The following is a 17,041-nucleotide window of genomic DNA, read 5'->3' on the forward strand; positions in this document are numbered from 1 at the left end:
GGCTCTACGAGGCTACTGAGTCTCTCCTTCCAAAGCACAAATTAATCAGGTCACAGCCAAATGTCTAGGATTTCTCTTGTCCCCAGGACAATGAACAATCACTACTCAGCACAAAGAGCTTACAGCCTTTCTCCTTCCGCCCCATAACAGAAAGGAATTAAGGGCCTTGCTGGGCCTCACTGGTTGCTTTTGCATCTGGATCCCCACTATGGCCTTACAGCAAAACCTGTTTATGTGGCCCTCTGAGGACCCGAAAACGAACCCCTGGAATGGAACGCCTCTCTCCAGTCAGCCTTTACCTCTCTCCAGACAGCCCTCACCTCTGCCCCTGCCCTGGCCCTCCCAAACTTAGATAAGCCCTTCTTACTGTGCACCCATGAATGAAGAGGGATCTCCCTGGGAGTCTTGAGACAAAAATACCACCCAGCTTTTACCTCTCAAATTACCCAACAGGTGTCTCAAGCTTTAGACGTTAAATACAAACTACATACAGCCTGACATCCGCAATTGCAGGTAAAATAGAAAAGGCTCACTCTTCTCTTAAAAAGACAACTTACCATGTTTGCCTTTGAACTCAGTCAGAGCTGGTAGAACTCCTTCCCTGTGCCCTTTTCCGACTCCAGACTGCTCTGAAGGCCCCTCGTGCCTCAATCCCTTTGAACTCATATACGGACGCCCAGCTCTTCTTGTTCCCTTTTCTACCGTGAAACCGCCTCCTCTGGGCTCTTACCTCCCAGCCTTAGAACTAACTCGCAACCTTTTACGGACCCATACTAATAGATACCTACCCCAACTACAGGGCTTGCCCCCATCTACAATCCTACAACCTGGGGAATGTGTCCTATTAAAGGACCTCACCTAACAGAACCAATAGTGTGTATCTGTATCTCTCTCTCCCCCCTGCTCCCGCCCCATAGATAGATAGATAGGTAGGTATAGAGAGAGATGTATGGATATACAGGTATAGATATATAGGAGGAGATTTATTATAGGAATTGTCTCGTATGATTATGGAGGCTGAGAGCTTCCATGATCTGCCATCTGTAAGCTGGAGATCCAGGAAAGCCAGTGGCATAATTCAGTGCGAGTCTGAAAGCCTGAGAATCAGGAGCTCTGATGTCCGGGAGCAGGAGAAGATAGATGTCCCAGCTCGAGAAAAGAAAGGGAGAGAGGAGAGGAGAATCAGTGAATTTGCCCTTCCTTCACCTTTTTGTTCTATTCAAACACTCAATAGATTGGATGATGCCCACCCAGGCACGCTGGGGAGGGTGGTCTTTCCTCAGTCCACCAATTCAAATGCTCATCTCTTCTGGAAACACCCTTACAGACACACCCAGAAATAATGTTTTGCCAGCTATCTGCCTTTGCTCTTTCTGGCCTTTTGTATTTTCTTATGAATTTTAGGATCAGCTTGTCAATTTCTTAAAAAAAAAAAAATTCTGGGATTTCGATTGGGATTGCATTAAACTTATAGATATATTAGGAGAACATTTAATTATAATATCACGTCCTACAGTCCATGTACATAGCATACCCCTTGATTCATTTGCTTTTGCTTTATTTTCTCTGTGTAGTGTATTTTTAGTTTGCATTGCAGAGTTCTTGTATACCATAGCGGTTATTGAAGCTCTGAGATGTTTCAAAGGCAACAAAAGGATAAATTGAGAAGGCTAGACACATTCTATTGAGTGAAGGTTGAAATATTTTTCAGTTAACTCAGCAACCACCAAACTACACAGCCATCACCACAGCAAGAATCTGGAGTGAACTTCAATCCTCCTTTCCAAAGGAAAAAGAAGACTGCTGTGGTTGAATTGTGTGTCTCTCCCCCCTGCCCCAAAAGATATCTCGAAGTCCAAGCCCCCTTTGCTTGGATGCAGGAGAGTCTGAGAAATACATTTTTTGACATTTGAGTCTCTGTAATGCAAGAAGGCACACGGAGCAGCAGGAATGGGTGTTGAGTGAGCCAACTCGTAGCATCGAACACGAGGTGGAAGGGTGTTTCTTTACTGCTTGGCTTGTGTCAGGAAGAGAAAGTCCTCCAGGTCAGTTTAGAGGGTCTTCCCCAACTCTGAACTTCTCCACAGTGTCTTTTGGCATACTGTTCATTTCTACCTATGTCTCGCTCCTTGACCCCTAGTCGTCTTGGGTTTTGAGATTTAACTCTTTCCTGCCCTTTCCTTCGTGAAGGTAACATTAGCACCGGTTTCAAAAGCTCTGACAATTCACAGCATCTATTTCCCAGTCCATAGGAAAAACTACCAGATGGTTGGTTCATGTGCCTTTCCAACATGTTTGAGGCAGAAGGTGATTCTCGAAACCTCTAAGCCCCTCCTCCCTTTGCTATCACTTTTGTTCTCACAGTTCTATTCCTGGGACTGGCTGCAGCTCTGTCTAACGATAGCACCACGTGGCATCCTGCCTCTTAGTCTACCTCTGATCGGCAGTACATTCTTCTCTCCCCTGGTGCAGCTGACTGTCGGGTGCTTTCGAAATAGGATCAACAACACATGCTGCTAGCTGGCACCAGTGCACACTCACACATATGTAATGTGTGTGGTCTAGCCACTCTCTTCCACTATGGCAACCGGGGCACAAGCCTTCCGAGATTGCCCTGGCACAGCCCACAGCAGCCAGTGGCGTGTGGATGGGCTCTGGCAGTGGCACCTGTGTGATCTGGTGAGGAAGAGTGTGACGTTGCCATGGTGCCCAAACCCAGGTGCCATCTTGCCCCTTCTTCAAGTGTGAGAATGACAGTAGAGCTGGTTGCACTTGTATTGCTTTGGTAGGAGGTAAAGAGCGGCGGTTTTCATGGGCTCCCGTGACGGTTGGCTCCACGTTCTCCTGAAAAGCAAGCTGCACTGAAAGCTGCTCTCTGATCTTGCCTAAGCTCTTTGACAGACATAAATTTGCTGCTGCAGCTGCTCAGATCATTCTTAATCTTGGGCAAAGGAGAGGCTGGCTCTTGTACTTGACAACGGGATGTGATTGGTTGAGTCAAGCTGGCTATCGCTTCCTTGATTCCTCGACTTGAATTCATTTTTACTGTGTGTATCAGGCAGGGTCCAGGCAGGAAACAGATGGACTCCTCTCACTGGTGAGTTAATTAAAGCGATTTTTATAAAGTGGAGGCGAGTGGTATAGGGGTACCAACAAGGAGCTGTTAAGCATCTTTTGGTGAGATGAAGGGGCAAGAGGAGGGAGCAATGCTGAGAACTCTGGGGAGAGGGATTGTGCGGAGAGGCTGCCTGACTGGAGCTGTGACCTTCAGTTCAGAGAAGCAGCCACTCCGTGGCGCCCAGCAGGGAGGGGCTGGGGGAAGACACCCTAACCTCAGATTCTTCCTGCCCTCCAACCTCTTCCCCTCATTGAGCCAACCCAGCCAGAAACCACAGGGCAAGGAGCTCACATACAGCCTACATAGGTCAGCCTCCCGGGGTTCAGTGAAGGGTACAAAGTGGAAGTGGAAAAACAAGTAGAAAATCACCAACAACTACACTGGAACGTACTAGAATGAGTTCCCCCCACTACGCTTGGGCACAAGAAATGTCTCATTGCTTAATTTTTCTAAACTGAGATAAAAATGGCTCAAGATGCCATTATTATCATAGATCACAAGTGAATATCAATCACTAGGAAGCACCCCTGTATGACACTGGGTGATAAAATATCCTGGCTCTTATGTGACTGTGGGAAAAATTGGAAGGGCCTTTTCCTTAGCTTACAGGGGCCCCTTTCTGTAGCAGACACCTGTGTTTTTGCCAGTTTGTTCCTTTGTTTTAGCAAACAGCCTCTCGTGTTCATGTGGGAAATCACTCCCCCTTAGTTGTATGTGTACTGCTTGGGGAGATTGTGAGCGAAGTGCCCTGCCCTTCCTTGGCCAAGGGGGTGGGCAACCACCCCACCAAGCCAATCACCCTCAATTTTGAATTGAGTGTGATTTTGAAAGTTTGAATTGAAGCTGAGTACTGGATACCTGGACAGAAAATAGTTGAAACCAAAGCATCCCAACAGTGGAACCCCGAGGAGAGTGGACATCACTGGTTACCTTGATACCCTGAACTTCCCTGATTTCTGTCCTTTTGGAGACCTCGGTTTTCAGTTTTCTCTTTGGTTCTGTGAGACGCCCTTCTTAATCACTGCCATTGCTTTTTTTGCTTACAACCAAAGCATCCGTAGAGCTACACAGTTGTTGCCATGGCAATGCCTGCTACACTGGTACCTTTGCTGCCCTGGTCCCTGATCTCCCAGCTGCACTGGGAGAGCTGCACGGAGCTCTTTGCTAAGGTCTTCTCCCAACCACAGGCTTGGCCAGAAGGGACCCTTGTCACGGCTTGGAGAGCTGCAGGCTTAGTGTCCAGCCTGTCATTCTGTCTCCAAGGAGCTGCCTGGGGACAGAGGGCATGTCCCCACCACTTGTACAAAGAACTGTCCCTGCACACCCTGTTCGCCTCCTTCATTCCTGAGGAGTCAAGACTGGGTTGGGCCTGTTCCCTCTCTTCCAATCCTCAGCACTCTCCTCCTTTGGACAAGTGACCTCTCTTACCTTGGTAGCCCACAATTTTAAAAATAAAATCTAACTCCTCCCAGGCAAGGTAAGTTTTGATTTCTAGAGTTCAAAGGCCTTGGACTATCTTCTTAAATGGTGGAGTGCTGGGAAAATACATTATTTTGTTGTGAGAAAACTTCAGTACAAAACCAAAACCAAACAATACAAAAAATTCATTTCTCAAATAGCTTATCCTGTAATATTACTTTCTATATCTTTTGACAGAATGAATCTAAACCTACAATGTGAGTATCTGGGGGATCTTCTCTCTTTCTATCTCCTCAAATATAATTCTCATGAATATAATTTACTACTAAACTATAAGGGATTTCTGTGTTTGCAAGTAAATTATATTTATCCATAATTGAGTATATGCCATTGTATATAAACAGTATTTCTTCTGAAACTGCTGGAAAAATGAATGAAATAATACCTACAATAAATGAATCCCTGCTGATTCACTGGCACTGATCTTTAATGATCTTAGTCAACATAATTAAGACTAAAACTCACTGTTTCGCCCTGACTTCCCTCACTGTATCCCTTTGTCATCACTCACTCATGCATCAAGGCTCATCACTGTTCCCTCCACAACCCTTCCTGTAAGCCTCTATCTTTGGTGGGTAATCTCCCTCTGGTAAACCTTCTGTCCTTCCATTCTTTTCCATGTCTAAGTCATATCTCACCACCTGTAAGAAAATTTCCAAAATTGATTGGAATTTTGCCTTTATATAATATGAACGTATAATATAAATTCAAATACATGTTCACTCTCTTATGCTTGTATGTATTTATGTCTGTCTCTAATCTGTCTCTCTACCCATCCATCCATCATCTCTGTGCTTCTATAAGCAGAGACTTTGTTCATGTATTAAAACTTAATTATGAACAAGAACCCATTTATATATAAAGCAGAAGAAGCAAATGGGGGAAAAACTCTTCTTTCCCTTGAATATGTCAATTTGCATTTATTGAAGTTTAGACAAATAGAAATAATTTTCTCTAATTTGCTTCTTGAAGAAAATGAATTAAAACCATCTATAATAACTTAATGATAACAGATTAGGACTCTGTACTGACATGGGAGTCATGAGAGTACAAAAGGGCACAATGCTAAATGTAAGCAAAGTAGGGGCGGAGTCAAGATGGCGGTGTGGGAAGACGTGGAGTTAGCGTCTCCCAACAGCTAGGGCGCCTGCTGGCTGCTGGTGGGGGACTTTGACCCCCAGGGAGAGGAGAGGAACCCCAGAGTGAACCAGTAGGATGTAGGGGGACCAAGGGGGGAGGAGAAGTGGAGGCCAGACAGATCGGTGCCCCTGAGGCTGGGGAGATCAGGAGAGGCAGGTGGGAGGGACACTCCGGGAAGAGCGGGAGAGGAGTGGAGGGCGATCCCCTGGCCCACGTGGGCCGGGGAGCCTGCTGAGCTCCCAAGCCAGTTCCCCCCGCCCTCCAAACCCCCCTCTAGGCCACGTGGGTCCTTGAGGGCATAGGAGGGAGGCTGGGGAGATCAGGAGAGGCAGGCAGGGGGCCCTGCGGGAGGAGCAGGAGAGGAGCAGAGGGCGTTTGCCCTGCCCAGTCGGGCACGGGGAGCCTGCTGGTCTCCCAGGTGAGGCCCCCTGCCCTCTGAGAACAGGGGTGGGGGGCACGCCTGGGCCTCTTCTGTTCCTTGAGCCTAAGCCCCACCCCCCCAGAGCCCCCAGGGCTTTTTCCAGCCCTATGGGTCCTGAGCATTGGCCCCACCCACTGCCCAAACCTCACCCTTGCTTAGGCCCCGCCCTCCACAGCCAAGGCCTTCCCCCCCCCCCTCCACCCTTTTTTCTTTCTTTCTTTCCCTCCTCTTTCTTACTGTTGTGGTACTGATGTACCTTCTGGTTGTTGATTCATCTATATTTTTATTTTTATATTCTTTCTAACATATCTGTTAGTTTCCTAGTCTAATTTTATTTTTTACTTTGTTCTCTTTTTTCTTTTTCCCACCCCACGCGGCTTGTGGGGTGTTGATTCACGAGCCCGGGGTCAGGCGGAGGCTCCTGTGGTGGGAGCTCCAAGTCTGAACCACTGGACTAACAGAGAACCTCAGACCCCAGGGAATATTCATGGAAGTGAGGTCTCACAGAGTTCCTCATCTCAGCACCAAGACCAAGCTCTACCCAATAGCCTACAAACTCCAGTGTTACAAGCCTCAGGCTAAACAACCAGTAAAACAGGAACTCAATCCCACTCATAAAAAAAAAAAAATGAGATGGCAAAAAAATATGTCACAGATGAAGGAGCAAGGTAAAAACCTCCAAGACCAAATAAAAGAAGAGGAAATAGGCAATCTACCCTGAAAAAGAATTCAGAGTAATGATAGTAAAGATGATCCAGAATCTTGGAAATAGAATGGAACCACGGATTGAGAAAATACAAGAAATGTTTAACAAAGATCTGGAGGAACTAAAGAACACACAAACAGAGATGAACAACACAATAACTGAAATGAAAAATACACTAGAAGGAATCAATAACAGAATAATGGAGGCAGAAGAATGAATAGGTGAGCTGGAAGACAAAATGGTGGAAATAACTGCCAAGGAGCAGAATAAAGAAAAAAGAATGAAAAGAAGACAATCTCAGAGACCTCTGGGACAACACTAAACATACCAACATTCGAATTATAGGAGTCCCAGAAGAAGAGAAAAAGAAAGGGTCTGAGAAAATATTTGAAGAGATTACAGTGGAAAACTTCCCTGACATGGGAAAGGAAATAGTCACCCAAGTCCAGGAAGCACAGAGAGTCCCATACAGGATAAACCCTAGGGGAAACACACCAAGACACATATTAATCAAACTAACAAAAATTAAATTCAAAGAAAAGATATTAAAAGCAGCAAGGGAAAAACAAAAAATAACATACAAAGGAATCCCCATAAGATTATCAGCTGATTTTTCAGTGGAAACTGCAGGCCAGAAGGGAGTGGCAGATATACTTAAAGTGATGAAAGAAGAAAAACCTGCAACCAAGGTTACTCTACCCAGCAAGGATCTCATTCAGATTTGATGGAGAACTCAAAAGCTTTTCAGACAAACAAAAGCTAAGAGAATTCAGCACCACCAAACCAGCTTTACAACAAATGCTAAAGAAACTTCTCTAAGCGGGAAACACAGGAGAAGAAAAAGACCTACAAAAACAAACCCAAAACAATTAAGAAAATGGTAATAGGAACATACATAACGATAATAACCTTGAATATAAATGGATTAAATGCCCCAACCAAAAGACACACACTGGCTGAATGGATACAAAAAAGACCCAAATATATGCTGTCTACAAGAGACCCACTTCAGACCTAGGGACACATATGGGCTGAAAGTGAAGGGATGGAAAAAGATATTCCATGCAAATGGAAATCAAAAGAAAGCTGGAGTACCAATACTCATATCAGATAAAATAGACTTTAAAATAAAGACTGTTACAAGAGACAAGGAAGGACACTACATAATGATCAAGGGATCAATCCAAGAAGAAGATATAACAATTATAAATATACATGCACCCAACATAGGAGCACCTCAATACATAAGGCAAATGCTAACAACCATGAAAGGAGAAATCGACAGTAACATGATAATAGTAGGGGACTTTAACACCCCACTTACACCATGGACAGATCATCCAAACAGAAAATAAATAAGGAAACACAAGCTTTAAATGACTCAATATATCAGATAGATCTAATTGATATTTATAGCCTATTCCACCCAAAAGTGGCAGAATACAGTTTCTTCTCAAGTGCACATGGAACATTCTCCAGAATAGATCACATCTTGGGTCACAAATCAAGCCTCGGAAAATTTAAGAAAACTGAAATCATATCAAGCATCTTTTCTGACCACAATGCTATGAGATTGGAAATCAATTACAGGAAAAAAAACTGTAAAAACCACAAATACATGGAGGCTAAACAGTGTCCTACGAAATAACCAAGAGATCACTGAAGAAATCAAAGAAGAAATTTAAAAATACATAGAAACAAATGACAATGAAAACACGAAGACCCAAAACCTATGAGACGCAGCAAAAGCAGTTCTAAGAGGGAAGTTTATAGCAATTCAGTCTCACCTCAAGAAACAAGAAAAGTCTCAAATAAACAATCTAACCCTACACTTAAAACAACTAGAGAAAGAAGAACAAAGAAAACCCAAAGTCAGTAGAAGGATTAGAAATCATAAAGATCAGAGCAGAAATAAATAGAAACAAAGAAAACAGTAGTAAAGATCAATAAAACTAAAAGCTGGTTCTTTGAGAAGATAAACAAAATTGATAAACCCTTAGCCAGACTCATCAATAAAAAAAGGTAGAGGATGCAAATCAATAAAATTAGAAATGAAAAATGAGAAATCACAACAGGCACTGCAGAAATACAAAGGGTTATAAAAGACTACTACAAACAACTATATGCCAATAAAATGGACAACCATGAAGAAATGGACAAATGCTTGGAAAGGCACAATTTTTCAAGACTGAACCAGGAAGAATTAGAAAATATAAACAGACGTATCACAAGTAATGAAATTGAAACCGTAATTAAAAATCTTCCAACAAACAGAAGTTCAGAACCAGATGGCTTCACAGGTGAATTCTATGAAACATTTAGAGAACAGCTAACACTGATCATTCTCAAACTCTTCCAAAAAATTGCAGTGGGAGAAAAACTTCCAAATTCATTCTACGAAGCCACCATCACCCTGATAGCAAAACCAGAAAAAGATACCACAAAAAAAGAAAATTATAGACTAATATCACTGATGAACATAGATGCAAAAATCCTGAACAAAATACTGGCAAACAGAATCCAACAGCACATTAAAAGGATCATACACAATGGTCAAGTGGGATTTATCCCAGGGATGCAAGGATTCTTCAGTATATGCAAATCAATCAGTATGATGCACCACATTAACAAATTAAGGAATAAAAACCATATGGTCATCTCAATAGATGCAGAAAAAGCTTTTGACAAAATTCAACACCCGTTTGTGATAAAAACTCTCCAGAAAATGGGCATAGAGGGAACCTACCTCAACATAATAAAGGCCGCATATGACAAAGCCACCACAAGCATCATATTCAATGGTGTGAAAAACTGAAAGCATTTCCACTAGGATCAGGAACAAGACAAGTATGTCCACTCTCACCACTCTTATTCAGCATAGTTTTGGAAGTCCTAGCCACAGCAATCAGAGAAGAAAAAGAAATAAAAAGGATACAAATTGGAAAAGAAGAAGCAAAACTGTCACTATTTGCCGATGACATGATACTATATATAGAAAATCCTAAAGATGCCACCAGAAAGCTACTAGAACTAATCAGTGAATTTGGTAAGGTTGCAGGATGCAAAGTTAATGCACAGAAATCTCTTGCTTTCCTATACACCAACAATGAAAAATCAGAAAGAGAAATTAAGGAAACACTCCCATTTACCACTGCAACAAAAAGAATAAAATACCTAGGAATCAACCTGCCTAAGGAGGCAAAAGACTTGTACTCAGAAAACTATACAACACTGATGAAAGAAATCAAAGATGACATAAACAGATGGAGAAATATACCAGGTTATTGGATTGGAAGAATCAATATTGTGACAATGACTATACTACCCAAAGCAATCTACAGATTCAGTGCAATCCCTATCAAACTAATAGTGGCATTCTTCTCAGAATTAGAACAAAAAATCTTACAATTCATATGGAAACACAAAAGACCCCGAATAGCCAAAGCAATCTTGAGAAAGAAAAACGGAGTTGGAGGAATTAGGCTCCCTGACTTCAAACTATACCACAAAACTACAGTAATCAAGACAGTATGGTACTGGCACAAAAACAGAAATACAGATCAATGGTACAGGAGAGAATGCCCAGAGGTAAACCCCGCACATATGGGCACCTAATTTATGACAGAGGAGGCAAGAACATACAATGGAGAAAAGACAGCCTCTTCAATAAGTAGTGCTGGGAAAACTGGACAGCTACATGTAAAAGAATGAAATTAGAACACTCCCTAACCCCATACACAAAAATAAACTCCAAATGGATTAAAGATTTAAATGTAAGACCAGAAACTATAAAACTTTTAGAGGAAAACATAGGAAAAACACTCTTTGACATAAACCACAGCAAGATCTTTTTTGACCCACCTCCTAGAGTAACAGAAATAAAAACAAAAATAAACAAATGAGACTTGAAAGCTTTTGCACAGCAAAGGAAACCATAAACAAGACAAAAAGACAACCCTCAGAATGGGAGAAAATATTTGCAAATGAAACAACAGACAAAGGCTTAATCTCCAAAATATACAAAAAGCTCATGGAACTCAATATCAAAAAAAACAAACAATCCAGGTAAAAAATGGGCAGAAGACCTAAATAGACATTTCACCAAGGAAGATATACAGATGGCCAACAGGCACATGAAAAGATGCTCAACATCACTAATTATTAGAGAAATGCAAATCAAAACTACGATGAGGTATCACCTTACACCAGTCAGAATGGCCATCATCAAAATAGCTAGAAACAGGGGCTTCCCTGGTGGCACAGTGGTTGAGAATCTGCCTGCCAGTGCAGGGGACACGGGTTCGAGCCCTGGTCTGGGAAGATCCCACATGCCGCAGAGCAGCTAAGCCCGTGAGCCACAACTACTGAGCCTGCGCATCTGGAGCTTGTGCTCCGCAACAAGAGAGGCCGCGATAGTTTTGTAAGGAGGATTAGCCCGTGCACGAGAGGCCTGTGCACCGCGATGAAGAATGGCCCCCACTTGCTGCAACTAGAGAAAGCCCTCGCACAGAAACAAAGACCCAACACAGCCATAAATAAATAAATAAATAGAATTTTAAAAAAAAAAGGCTAGAAACAATAAATGCTGGAAAGGGTGTGGTGAAAAGGGAACCCTCCTACACTGTTGGTGGGAATGTAAATTGGTACAACCACTATGGAAAGCAGTATGGAGGTTCCTTAAAAAACTAAAAATAGAACTACCATATGACCCAGCAATCCCACTACTGGGCATATACCCTGAGAAAACCATAAATCAAAAAGAGACATACACCACAATGTTCATTGCAGCACTGTTTACAATAGCCCCGTCATGGAAGCAACCTAAATGCCCATTGACAGACAAATGGGTAAAGAAGATGTGGTATGTAGATACAGTGGAATACTACTCAGCCATAAAAAGAAACGAAATTGAGTTATTTGTAGTGAGGTGGTTGGACCTAGAGTCTGTCATACAGAGTGAAGTAAGTCAGAAAGAGAAAAACAAATACCGTATGCTAATGCATATATATGGAATCAAAAAAAAAAGGTACTGATGAACCTAGTTTCAGGGCAGGAATAAAGAGGTAGACATAGAGAATGGACTTGATGACATGGGGTGGGAGGGCAAAGCTGGGGCAAAGTGAGAGTAGCATCGACATATATACACTGCCAAATGTAAAATAGTTGGCTGGTGGGAAGCAGCAGCATATCACCGGGAGATCAGCTCAGTGCTTTGCGATGACCTAGAGGGGTGGGATAGGGAGGAGGGGAGGGAGGCTCAAGAGGGAGGGGATATGGGGATATATGTATGCATATGGCTGATTCACTCTGTTGTACAACAGAAACTAACACGGTATTGTGAAGCAATTATACTCCAGTAAAGATCTATTAAAAAAATAATGGTAAGCAAAGTTGATCTACAGGGCTTATTGTCTAAAAAAAAGTTATCTAAAAATAAACAATTAGTAATAATTTTGGTAGTCTGGAAGATGAAAATTTTTATGAATTACTGAAAATTCAAGTTACTGTTGGGAGAAGACAAAGAATACTGTACTGTGATTTACGATTATGAATCATAAAATGTCAAATTTCAATGTAAAAGAGAAAATTCTTTATTGTTTATATTTTATGTTCCAGGGAGCAAAGAGTGATTTCAGTTTCTTGGTGGTTTACGTCCCTCAAGTACCCTTCAAAGAATGCTTACAAATTTACGCATGTCTGCAGAAGTTGATGAGTTCCGCAGGAAAAGACTTCTAGGTACAAAAAGTTTTTCTTTACTATACTCAGGTGTCACACAGATTGGAATTCTATTAGAGACAATTCGTTTGTATGATATGTTGGCCATATTTTCATGATTTAAATTAATTTTGCAAACCCTTATTGAGCATCACTATCTTTAGGGAACTGCAGAAGAACATAAAGATGCTGAAGACTTGGTTCTGCCAAAGGATATTTAGGTTGGTGGGCTCCCTAGGCATGATAATAGATACCATATGTGGTAAAACAGGAAATGTGCTCCAAGAGGATATAAACACAGTGGTGAAGGAGGGAGCTTGGGGAAGGAGTGAGGGGTTCCCCTGGAAAGAGGCCTTCAGGGGTCCTGAAGCTGATGGTCCTTAAGCCTGCGTGGGGACTTGGAGAACAATGGAGTCCCAGGACCAGAGAGTCACTAGAGCACTGGGGACACAGACTCGAGCAGACTTTGCTTAGGATTGGCCCTGTCTACAAAATCACTAATGGAATTCAAACTCACTAGGAACACATCCCCCTGACATTTGAAAGCTGGCCTTCCAGGTGGATTTTTATGGACTCTCACTATGTATTTTGAGCCTCTGAGGCCAGAAGTAGAGGTGTCAGCAGGCAGTCTGACTTGTTGAGTTGGAGTTTGCTGTAATGCCTCCCTCTTGTTCTAGGTCCCCGCTCCTTCCTTTTAGAAACTTTTTGAATTCTGTCTGAGTGCACTTCTTGCTGCCCCGCCTCTTAGACTTGTCCCCGTTTTATTCAATAAGATGTCAATGCACCGACTACCTAAGGACCTGGGAAAGTTGAACAGCATCCCAGATTGATTTCATTTCATCTCATTGGTCCCAACCGCTTTTCAGATACTCCAACTACTTTCACCTCCTGCCCACTGTATATGCCCCTAGAATTTCCCTGTCCCTACAGGAATCCATGCCAACAAAAAGGGGTGAATCAGAAAGGAAAAATCAATTATATACATTTCTAATAAGCTCATTGACCAAAGTCTACCAGGCCATCACTTGTTCTGGTCCTTCGTGCTCTAGACCTTCAGACCAGTGTTTCTTTTTATACTTGTGTTAAGGAGTTGGGTTTGGATAGGAAGGAGTCTGAAGTACAGCACCGGTTGCTGCAGCAGCAAAAAGGATGCTGCCTGAGTTTCCACACTACCGGCCAGGATTGATGACTCAGCAGTACTGATGCGTGCCTTCCATTCAAGGTCGTAACAAGGGATTTGTCCTGGGCAGAGAGCCAGTACACCACCTAACTGGCAGATGCCTTTGCCCAGAGCTCTTAGGTTCTCTTCCCACGCAGAGGGGCCCTAGTGGTCCTGGGAAGAAGCAGTCCTATGACCTAGTATGTAAATGAACTCCTTGGAATGGATTTTGGGGACTTGGCGCCCTTTTGCAGGTTTTAAAAGAAGGGCTAATCCTCCTTACAAAACTCCTTTAGAAATTGTGCCAGCCTGGGAATGGCATTATAGGGCCCTAATGAGCAGATAACTGGGACATCAGGAGACCTGTCTGGTCACTTTGATGTAAAATGAGAGAGACGGATAGATGTTATGTATAATTAGTCTTTGTCTTAATCACATTCCAGCCACGTAATCAACACCTAGTCCCAACAGCAGCTACAGATGAAATGGACAAAACTCTAGTAATTAAGGTAGACTTCCCAAACATTTATATATATTCTCTCATTCTATGTGAACACATGGTGTATAGGAGCATTAATATTTAACATAACTGCATGGTTGAGACCATTTCACAATATGTGGCTGGAGGAGTCAGAAATTTACCATCTACTTATTGACTTTTTGGGCATTTGGTATTAATTATTTTATGTTGAACATTCTAAGCATTTTTTTTCAGGGACTAATTAGGATGTATTTCTGTTTCCATTTGGGAAACCTCAGAAGGGGAGGGAGGCTTACCTCTGTACATTGTGTAATTAATTCTTTTTTAGCTCTTATTCTATCAAAAGTAAGGAATGAAGATATCTCTATGGCTTTCTCATTCTAGCCTCAACTGTCTTTTGTTCTTGTGTTGGGCCCAGCGCAGGGGCTCCTAGGTCCCTCCTGTTAGCAATGAAGAGAAAGAATGAGGTGCTGGCTGCCAGCATCTGGTTTGATTCTAAAGTAGAAACAATATTTAAATTACATGTTAATGCTGGCCCTGTCCCTATGCAGCCCTGGGAGAAATAATTACTAAGACAGGAATTAATGTGATGAAAGAGCAAGTGATAAACATGGAAATAAAGTACTTAATGGCAACTATTTCATAAGATAGTGTAATAATATTTAGCAGAGACATTACATTTTCTCTCTTACATTATTTATATTTTTAGGTTAATTTCCCTCTGGTTTCTATATTACATGATTTGTATAATTTTGTTTTTAAAAGTACTCTGGAATGGAAAACTTTCCTATATTGCATATGGTGAATTTAACTAGTTTATCCTTTAATATCTTTCGTATTCTTAAGGAGACTTCTTCCTGAGAATGTGATTAGAAATATTTAGTACATTCCTATGAAATGCTAATATTGTTCTCTTTTTTACATTAGTAAATATTTAAAGTATAAAACCATTTTTTAAAAATAGCATGTTAGTGGTGGATTTGCTCATGGTCATAGGAGCTACACCTTTGGAAATAATTCCTGAGGTTCATTCCCAAACCCCTTTGCTCTCTCTCTTGTATTAAAACACATCGCTAGGGAGTGTTTGGTCTCCAATCTCCTGTGAGGGAAAAGTTGGAAGTCAACCCTGAAAGATACATTCACAGAGAATCGCCATGCAGGGATTTGTCTACTCAACTTCACAGCAATGCTGAGTTTATAAACCCCAAATTTTCTTTGCTCCCAGCTCTTCGCTTGACTTTTCCATCTTGACATTAGCTCAGGGTGAGGAGTAAAGAATGATGACTTCAAGTTGTGAGTTGTATGTCTTAAACTTGTTGACCTGATAGGACCCAATCCTGTTAGTTCCTATGGGGTGACAATGAATTTATCATTTATTGTCCAGTTGCAGGAATTTTTCCTTCTGCCTGATGCTCTGACTTCAGTTGTACAATTAGGGCTGAAACTCTCTGATCTTTGTGGTTGTTGCTTGGCTGGCTGACATCTGTGTTCTAGGGTGATCTTTGGTTTGACACAACTGGATAGCACAGTTTGCTGTCTGTAGAAGTATGCATTCCTTTAAATAAATATAGTGCACAAAAATCAAGATTTGAAGAACCCACTGGTAGTATACTTTACAAAGAGATTATTAGTTTTGAAAAAGTTTTTATCATAGCACTCAACTTTTGCAAAGTGGGATCCATCCATATCTGTTCTTTATCTAACATTCCATTTGTCAGTTAGAAGCAGTGTTGCTATCTTATTTGTTTGGATTTTTGTAAAGATAGGCTACTTTCACAAATATAAGCAGCAGGAAATATTAAGACAATCATCTAGATAATTCAAGCCAAAAATTACTTTGACATCATCACAAAACTCTAGGAAAAGTATACCTGAATCCATATTACCACTTATCTTGAATTTTCACATATAGCTTTGGAACTTTTTTTCATCATCAATTATGAAAATAAATCACATAATAATTAATATTTTTGGCCAAATTTCAGCCATGTTCACAGTTCTGTTTTTTTAAATAAACTTAAAAAAATTTTAGACCAGAGTTATATTTGTAGAAAAATTGAGAAGATAGCACAGAGAATTCTCTTTATATTCCACACACAGTTTCTTCTATTATTAATGTTTTATAATGTATATGTATGGTACATTTGCCAAAATTAATGAATCAGTATTGATATATAATTATCATATCAATAACAAGATAAAGTCTGTACCTCATTCAGATTTTCTTAGTTTTTACCAAATGTCCCTTTTCTGTTTTAGGCTCCCATCCAGGATAGCACATTTTACTTAGTTGTCATGTCTCCTTAGGGTCCCCTTGGCTCTGACAGTTTTTTTAGACTTTTCTTATTTTTGATGGCTTTAACATTTTTAAGGCACACTGGTTCGGTATCTTGTAAAATGTCCCTCAATTGGGGTTTGTTTGGTGCTTTTCTCATGGGTAGACTGGAGTTAGGGGTTCTGGGGAGAAAGATATAAGTAGAAATAATCTACCACTTTCATCACATTGTATCAAGGGTACATACTATCAGCATAGCTCATCACTGTTGACATTGACCTTCATCACCTGGCTGAGGTGTAGTGTTTTTCAGGTAGAACACTCTTTTAATAGGCAAATTCCCACTGCATATTTAAGAGATGATGAAGAAATTTCTTCATGTGCCACCTGTTAGGACACAGCTTTTAACTGGAAGAAATTATACCCATAATGTTAATTTTGGGCAGTGAGAGATTCCATGGATATGAAATGAATCAAAACTACCTATAATTGACCAAACAATTGAATTTCTGATCAAGTTAAAATTTCATTTGATTTTTAAATATTT

The sequence above is a fragment of the Balaenoptera musculus genome, chromosome 2, assembly GCF_009873245.2.
Source record: "Balaenoptera musculus isolate JJ_BM4_2016_0621 chromosome 2, mBalMus1.pri.v3, whole genome shotgun sequence".
Taxonomy (NCBI): Eukaryota; Metazoa; Chordata; class Mammalia; order Artiodactyla; family Balaenopteridae; genus Balaenoptera; species Balaenoptera musculus.